We start from the raw sequence: 8862 nt of genomic DNA on the forward strand, positions 1-8862 counted from the left end.
GGCTGAAATGCTACCTCCCAAGTTCATGCGTTTTCTGGTCCCTCTGGGTGGATTCTGTTAAGTCATCAAGCGTTAAAGGAGCAGGAACATTAGAGCCGCCGGCCCAACAACTCTCCTGTCCCCCCACTTTACAGGTGGGCTAACCAAGGCCTGAGTGGCCAAGGGCCCTGCCCAAGTTCACAGCCCCGGACACCCACGGCACTGTCCCCAGTCCGTATTACAGTTGGTCCTTTATCTTCCTGGTGTCATGTTAGCTGCACGTCTGTCCCCTCACCCTACCGCCTCCCAGCCCCTTGTCCCTGGGTCCTCAAGTCTGGCTTACAGTTAGCACTCAATGCACATCTGCCGCAGGAACGCCCAGCTTAGCGTAGCCCACCCTCACGGAGAGCAAGAGCTCAGAGAGCACACATGTGAGTCCTGATGACCCGACGTGCAAATGAGGAGACATTTGTATTAATAAATTCGTGTTTTCTATGCATCTGCGTGTCTGCAGTTTATAGAATTTATCAAGCAAGCTGGGTCACATGCTAAACTGGATCCTCAGACAACAGGCGTGAGCCCGGATTGTCTCCGGCGACGGCCCCAGGTCTAGCACACCGGCTGGGTGTCAGATGCCTGGCTTCGAATCCTGGCTCTTCTAATGGCTGGCAGTGGCCCTGGGCAAGACCCTGCCCTTGTAAAGTAGTGTTGGACCAGCTGGCCTCTGCTGAGTGCTCCCCATCTGCCAGGTTCTGTTCTCAGCACTAACTCTTCTAAGCGCTTTACGTCTGGCAACTCGATTAATTCCCCCAACAACCTGATAGGTATTATTGTTATAAGATGCGATTGTAATAATGCACATCTCAGTGATGAGGAGATTGAGGCTCAGAGGGGGTAAATAACCCACCTGAGGTCACACGGTCAGTAAACAGCAGAGTTGGGAGCTGAATCACGGTCCAGCTCCAGAGTCCATGCTTCCAGCCACGACACCTAATTACCTGTCAAAGTTCTCCCCTTGGAGGAGAGTTGAGAATAGGAAAAGGGGTAATGGGGGTAATACAGTGCCTGGAATACGGTTTGCAGCCAATAGATGTTAGCTGTTATTCTAACAATTAGTGCGTGCCCATGGGGCCTTCTGTGTTTGCCAGCTGCGCACGGGTTCATGACCAGTGGACCACAGCAGGACTGTGTGCAGAGACCTGGCTGAGACGGCCTGAGTGAGGGGCAGAGGGCACTGGCTCTATTCACTGAAACATTCCCAGCCAGGCACCAACTGCTAGTTTTCAGGCAGGAAAAATAACTCCTCGGTGCCTGTATTTTGCGCATACACTGCCCTCTGCCCTCAGCCCCAGGTACTGCACCTTCTGTCCGTGTGGCTGCAGAGGACTCTTCCCAGCAACGGAGAGGCTGTGGGATGATCTGGGACAGGCTCCATGACCACCGCAGAGCTGCCAGCTGGAGGAGATGCTGTTTTGCTCCCTGGCGTGCCCAGGCTGGCCCCAGCCTCCGTGTTGCCCAGGCCCTGGCTCCCGTCTCCCCTCCCTCTCCTCTCTGACCTCTCCTCCATGCCCGTGCTACGGCTGCCATCCCTCAGCAATACTGTCCCCTGGTCCCACCCGCACTGTGTGTAAAGCCCTACCATGGCTGCAAGGGGGCTCCTCTGAGAACTCTCTCTCTCTCTCTCTCTCTCTCTCTCTCTCTCTCTCTCATGCAGTAGATGATCCAGGCACGGAGGCACTGGCAAGGCACAGCCAAGGGGCTACAGAGGAAGGAAGGGATCAGAGCTGAACACAGACAATTAGAGGAGACTTCCTGGAGGAGGTGAAAGGGACATGAATTGTTGGAGACAGAGTGTCTTGAAGACTTGGCTTTTTAGGTCACATTTGGCAGCTGCTCTGAGGTTTGAGCTGCCCTTTGCCAGCTGCCTCTAATCTCTCTTCCGGGGCCTCCACCACTGCTGCCATCTGTAGGGTGACAACCGCTTGTAGGACAATCATTTTGCTTATGGCACCGTCCCTCAGCCCTTACATTTACATCGGCAAATGCTTCCAAGACCACCAGAGATGCTGAGGGTCTCTCCTCCCCTGCAAACCACTTTCCATTGCCCTGTCCCATCCCTCCCAGCCAATGCACCGTCCACACCACTCCCCCCTGTAGATGCCAGGGTCCAAATTAGAGGCTTGTCATCTGAATCCCTCCTTCTTGCTTCCAATCCATCCATCCCGAGGGGGGCTCTCAGGGTTCCAGAGCCTTCTTGCTGGAACTCCAGATGTGGCACCAAGTTCCAGATGAAAGCTGCTCTCAGCTCATGACCCGAACCCCAGCCCAGCGGATCCAGGGCTGGAGGGGACCTTCGTGTGTAAGGACACACACCGAGCAGGTGGCCAGTCAGAGTCTGAATCCCACTGTAGTTTGGTTTCTTTTGCCACTTACAGTTGTGACTTGGGCAACTCAGCCTCCCTGCTCCTTTGCTTCCTCATTTGTAAAGTGGGAAAAATAAGAGTATTTTCCTCTCAGGATTGGTGTGAGGATGAAACGGGTTAAAATGTCCCGAGCAAGCCAGCAACAAGCGGCCATTCCAGGTCTACACTGAGGTGTGGCCACCAGGCTAGCTTCTCACTCAACTCTAACCCCAGGCCAGCAGCTCTTTCCCCATGGCATTGTCCTCGGCCCTCCCAGCCCACGTCCATTTCCAGAAGGTTCTCTCCCATGGCTGCTGGTCCCTCTCAGCACTTTCCTTGGCTTTCTATTGTGACATGAAGCCCCTACCCTTGCTCCATGCTGCCTGCTGTTCCTGCTCCCTAACTGAGGGCCAGTGTGCCCCAGTCCCCCGTGTTCACTGGCTCGCACTTCCAGACTGCTGGTTTCCTGGGGTGCGACACTCTCCCCCCACTCTGATCTGCAGGCACTTTGACAACCAGCCTCCTGAACCCACGGCTGTGTGTCACACCTGGTAGTGGGACATAAAGTCCCATTTGCCTCACTGGGGCCCATGACACTGGGGAGATGGGGACTTGGTCTCCAGGCCTCCTTCTCCACAAGGGAAGGTGGACAGAACTTTTCGAAGGGGCTAGGCTGTGGTCTCGGCTTTGGATGGAGGAGCTCACACCCTGACCCCGGCCTCAGGTACCAACGTTGAGCATCACCTAAGCCCCAGCTGCCTGGACCCACGTCCATGGCAGGCTTGCATCCTGGGGGGTGGTGCAGAGCAGGGAGGAGGGTCCCTGTAGCAGGTAACTCATCCCTTCCACTCCGGCTGGAACGTGCAGGGCTCAGTTCAGGCCCCTGCCTTCAGTTTCTCTGGGCTTTGGCCCCTCCCCTGAGGACCAACCCATCCCTCCCACTGACCCAGTCTTTTCTAGCTCCCTTTTCCTAAAATACTCACTTCTTATTTCTTATATTTCTTTCTGGACGTCCTACTTGTACATTTTTTCCTCCTACTTCCTACGTTGCCTGTGGTCATCCAGGCCCCTTAGCAACACCCCACCTGAGTGTTTCTCCCCTTCTCCTGTCCCCCTCAGAACTCCTGTCCCCAGGGCCCCGCATGCTCCCTTATAACATGGGCACAAGGAAGGAGGATGGCCATTCCCCCTGCATCTGAGGCACATGCGCCCTAGGCCAAGCCCACCTCTCGGGCTTCTCCCTAGGGGACGAGGTGGGAATGGGGACGGGCTTCTCCCTCCTGTTTGGACAGGGCTGTGTGATGCTCTGATGGAGATAGAGAGTGTGTCATTAGTGAAGACTGGCTTAATTACAGCCTGCCGCGCAGCCCGGCCTGTTTGCTTTGGAAGCGGGCAGAGGAAGAGGCGGATCAAGCATCAGCCTTCGCAGTCACCATCTAAAGATTAAGGCATCTCTCCCAGCCCCTCTGTTCTCTTTCAAAAAAAGAATCATGCAATACAGGGGGCTAGGGGTCAGAAAATACCTTACGAACTTCTTCCAGAAGTGGCTGGGGGTAGAGGGGTCGAGGTAAGGAGATGGATGAAATAATACAGGAATGGGGGCCCCGTGGTATTTTGAAATGAGGAAATGGAAGAAAACGTGCCTCCCCAGAGCAAGACCCAGCTTGTCTCGACATTCTTCTGTGCTTTAGAGCTCAGAGGAGAGCCCCGTGTGATGACTAGGTAGGTGGTGGAGTGGAGTTAAGAGTGCAGAGAGCTTTTCTTTTTAAAAAGAGGAAAGAAAGAGAACTAAAGAGGCTTGATCTACACTAAAGGGCTAGGGGTCTGTCCAGTCATAACAGCATGAGGGGCCAGAGCAGGAGGAGAGAGAAAGAAGCAGGAATGGAGGAGCTTCGTGAGACACAGTCCAGGATGTGCTGAAGGCTGGGAAAATCGAAAGCTAGCCTGCGGAGCCCTAAGCCAGAGGGCAGCTGGATGGGGCAGCTCCCAGTGGACAGAACCCTGGGGGCACTGGTGAGGTGGGAGCTGGGGACCATCACCTTCCCCCAGGGCTCAGAGAGGAAAAGGTCTGGGGACTGGAAGTCGGAGCTCAGCCAACCCTGAGAGGCAAGGCAAGAGCTCAGCGGGGAGCCAGGCTGATGACCCTCCCCTTGGGTGGAGGGAAAGTTCAGGCCAGAGGCTCCAACTCTCCTGTATAACATGAGCTTATCCTGGAGACCCAAGGGAGCCACCCAAGGCTGCCCCAAGGGCCACCTGTGCTGTACCCAGCACTCAGGCCCTGTGAGGGGCGCGTGGGGGCTGAAATCCAGCTCTGCACCCAGGCGAAGGGCTGCATCTGCCCAGAGGAAGGTGTGCCTTTTTTCTAACGGGCATGAGGGTGCCGTGTGGGCCCTGCAACCACTTGGCTAAACTTCTCTGCCGTTTCTCTCTTGAGGTGGGAAGGACGGGACACGCGCCCCCTGAGCTGGGCTGCAGCAGACAGAAGGAAGGAGATGCTAATGTTGAGGAGAGGTCCTGGGGCAGGCCTTGACTCAGAGGAGGGTTGTTTGTGGAGAGATACCGAGGAGTGCGGTAGAAAGGTCTAAGACTAGCTGTGGTAAGGGATCCACCACCAGGTTTCAGGTCATCAAGCATCCTCGGCTAAATTTTAATAAATAGACGCTTACTGCAAATGTCTTCTACAGCAAGGCAGCACCAAGAAATGGGAACCGTGACCAAGCTGACTGCCTGTCAGGATTTCACTCAGCTCAGCACCTTCTAACAGAGAAGGTGTTTAATAAATGAGAGTGGAATTGAGTTTAAATTGATGTCATCCAGCTACCTGTCTTCTCAATAATCTGGGGAGTTCATGTTACACGTGTGTTGGGGGTGGAGGGAGAGGGGCTAGGAGGGACGGAGAGAGATCAGTGAATTGCTGGAGTGTTGGAGTTTTAGAGAGTTGGAGAGACGTTGCTTCAATGACCCCTACAAACCAGTGGAGAATCTGGTACTCTGTACTCTGCGATAGGGTGTGGGACATTGGGGGTGATCAATCGCCCAGGTTTTCCAGAACTGTCCAGATTGTAGCACTGAAATCTCATGTCTTGGAAGACCCCTCTGTCCTGGGCAAATTGGGACAGTTGGTCACCCGCAAAACAGTAAATAAGTAGGTCCTTCTTACTAACACAGGACTTTCTGCTTCACTCTCTGCATCTCTCCCCCCCTGCCCCAGCCCTGTGTCTAGAGCCCCAGATCACAGCCATGGGCTCAGCTCCACCTCTAGGGTGCACATCCCCTCTGGTGTCTGACTTGACACTCCAGGACCCAGAGAACTTCACGTCAGGAAGAGGAAGCGTAAGGAGGGGCTGTGGAGAGAATGGGAGAAAAGCAGAGGAACTGTTGTCTGAGCGAGCTAACTTTGTACAAGGTTGGAAAAACAGGCTCCTTTCAAACCGGTTCAGACAGGCAGAGAGCATTAGGTTTCTGCTCTGAGCTCCTTTTCAAAGGGAAATTGGAGAAATCAGTTTCAAGTCCTTTCCAACTCTAAGGTGCTGTGGTTTGTCTCCAAGTCTTTTCTCCTGCAAATCAGCTCAAGAATCTTTCATCCTTCAAGCTTCTTCCTCTCTCCATTAATGACCTTGATTTGCAGAATGCTGGTCCCTTTGGCTGTGCTCAGGAGTAGTCAAAAGGCCAGTGGACTAGAGAAAAATGACCTTCAGGATCCATTCGCAAACCAAGCAGACATGACTTTCGTTATGTCCATCTGGGATTATTCATGGCACTGCTTTCTATTTACCTCCAGTGTGGGATGCTCTGCAGAGCGCAACTCTTACCCTCCAGGAATATCCTTAACCAAGATGGCGGGAGATTATGGTGCATGTGGGCTCAGCTCTCTCAGGGCTCCCTGGGGTACATGTTCTTTAACATAAAGCACAAGCTCTTTGAAATTTCTCCCCGCCAGGACCCTCACATGATTCCACACTGTCTGCAGAGAGAAGGGAACTGTCTTGGCCTACTCCACCATCTTCCTCTCATTAATCTCTGCTCCCAAGTCAAACCTTCCCCTACAATCACCTGGGCTGCTCACTGCCTCTCGGATGCGCTGTGCACCTGTCCAGTCTGGCCCACCTTCCATTTCCCAACCCCCACCTCAGGAAGCCCAATGTATTTTAAAGCTAAAGTTTTTTTTTTTTTTTAATTTTATTTATTTATTTATTTATTATTCCCCCCAAGCCCCAGTAGATAGTTGTATGTCATAGCTGTGCATCCTTCTAGTTGCTGTATGTGGGACATGGCCTCAGCATGGCCGGAGAAGCAGTGCGTCGGTGTGAGCCTGGGATCCGAACCCGGGCCGCCAGCAGCGGAGCGCGGGCGCTTAACCGCTAAGCCACGGGGCCGGCCCAACCCCAATGTATTTTATTCTGATTTTTTAAAGAAATCAGAACTAAAATAACAGCTTGTCTGAATCAGTCATGTAAGTACATAATCCAATACAGGCATGTGGAATTAAACTACAGCAACAACAGCAAACCAACTTTCACGTGCTTATATTTTGTCTCCTCCAGTTCAATATCAATTTCTTCGAGGGGAAGGAGAGTGCCTTAGATGTCTCTCTCTCAGTGTCTAGTGTAGTGCAGAACACACAGGAGGCACTCAATTTTATAAGTCATGTGCCGTGTAATGATGTTTCGGTCAATGACAGATGGCATATATGATGGTGGTCCCATAAGATTTGTACCATATAGCCTAGGTGTACAGTAGGCTTACCATGTAGGTTTGTGTGAGTACACTCTGTGATGTTCATACAATGACAAAATTGCCTAACGACACACTTTTCAGAACGTATCCCTGTCGTTAAGTGACTCATGACTGTACCTATTGAATGAATCCATTTCTTCAGGCCTTGGGACATTCATTAGGCCAACGCACTCAAAGACTGGGGTGTGGAGTACGAAGACTAATTAAAGGGTAGCCAACAGTGAAGACTGGAACTGTCAGAGGCCAAGGACAATTCCCTGCAATTAAATTCCCTAGGAATCACTTAGGAGGGGCACCTGTGTGTGCCACGGCTGTTGGGAAATTCCCCTCTGCCTCCTCCTCTTCCTTCTGTGTCGCCACCGCCACCACCACCACTGCGGCCATCATCACCATCTTCACCATCACTAGCCCCTTCCTGACCAGCCCCCAGCACAGGGCCTGGCACACAGAGGCACTCACTGGGTGTTTGTGGATTGAATACAAAGGATGCCTGTAGCCCTGGCCCAGCCCCGGGTCTCCCTGGCTGTCACTTCTGAGTGTGGATGAGCTCAGTTCATTCTGCAGCATTTTTCTGGACATCTGAAACCCTGCTTTTATTTTCCCTCAGTCTTCTCCGGTCTTGAAGCTCCAGCCTCATGCCTTTCCTGCTCTGTAAATGCTCTTTTGTTGACGTCTCCGGTAAGAGGTCCAGCTCTCCTGGCAGATTGGGGCTCACACTCACCAGGCAGCAGAGGTACGAGCTTGGCCCAGGAGAGTCAGGTCTCCAGAACCATGCTTCTTTCCCCTTGGAGCCCCTCAGTGAAGGCCTGGCTCCTGGAGATTCTAGAATAAAATAGCCCCGCATGAAAGGGAGGCTTTTCTTCCCTCCGCCCATGCCCATCTTAGCTGACTTTCTCTCGGAACCCCAGCATGACGTATAATCTAGAGCAACCACTTTACATAAGCCCCCAGGTCAGGGGCAACCTCTCCTTCTCGTGTCATCAACTCGTCTCAACGACATAAGAGAAACGTGAGCAAGAGGGCCTCGGAGTCCGTGGCCGCCACGCCTGCCTCATGCATCGGAAAGTCCCGGCATCTTCGGCTCTAACTCTCATCTCTGTCGTGTGAGATGATGGTTAGGAACCTGGACTTTGAGACCAGACACACCTGGATTCCAGTCCCAGCTCTGACTTACTAGCTGAGTGACCTTGGGCAAGCGTCTCTAAGCCTCAGTTTCTTCAACTACGAAGTGAAGTTAGCAACGTGAGGGTTAAATTAGAAATCCTTGTAGCACTTGGCACACGTGAAGTGAACAGTCAACGTCAACTTCTTTTGTTACGTGCTGTCACCATTACTATTGCTGCCACCATTGCTGCTCCTACTTCAGGTAATACTTGCAATCTGGCTTAGAAAACCACAAGAAACCTCTTCAGTGATTGTCCCCCCATGCCCTAGGGCTCCGCCCTGCCCAGAAGGTTGGGGGACAGGGTCCCAGAGAAGGAGCTTCCACTGCCGCCTCAGGAACCGCGAGGAGAACAGCGTGTAAGGGGAAGGCCCTCCGAGACAGCATTGCAGGCCTATGCTCCACCCTGCTGCCCAGCTCACCGTCTCCCCCTTTCTCCTCCCCATCAGCGAGGACATTTATCTACCACCCTCTGGCTGATCCAAACGGGTCAAGGCTCCCCAGTTTAGTTACAGAAAGTCACCAGAGTCCAACACTAGGGCAGCTACCATAAGTCTGTTTTTGGAATAATTTTTAACATTT

This window comes from Diceros bicornis, chromosome 17, assembly GCF_020826845.1.
Source record: "Diceros bicornis minor isolate mBicDic1 chromosome 17, mDicBic1.mat.cur, whole genome shotgun sequence".
NCBI classification, from domain to species: domain Eukaryota; kingdom Metazoa; phylum Chordata; class Mammalia; order Perissodactyla; family Rhinocerotidae; genus Diceros; species Diceros bicornis.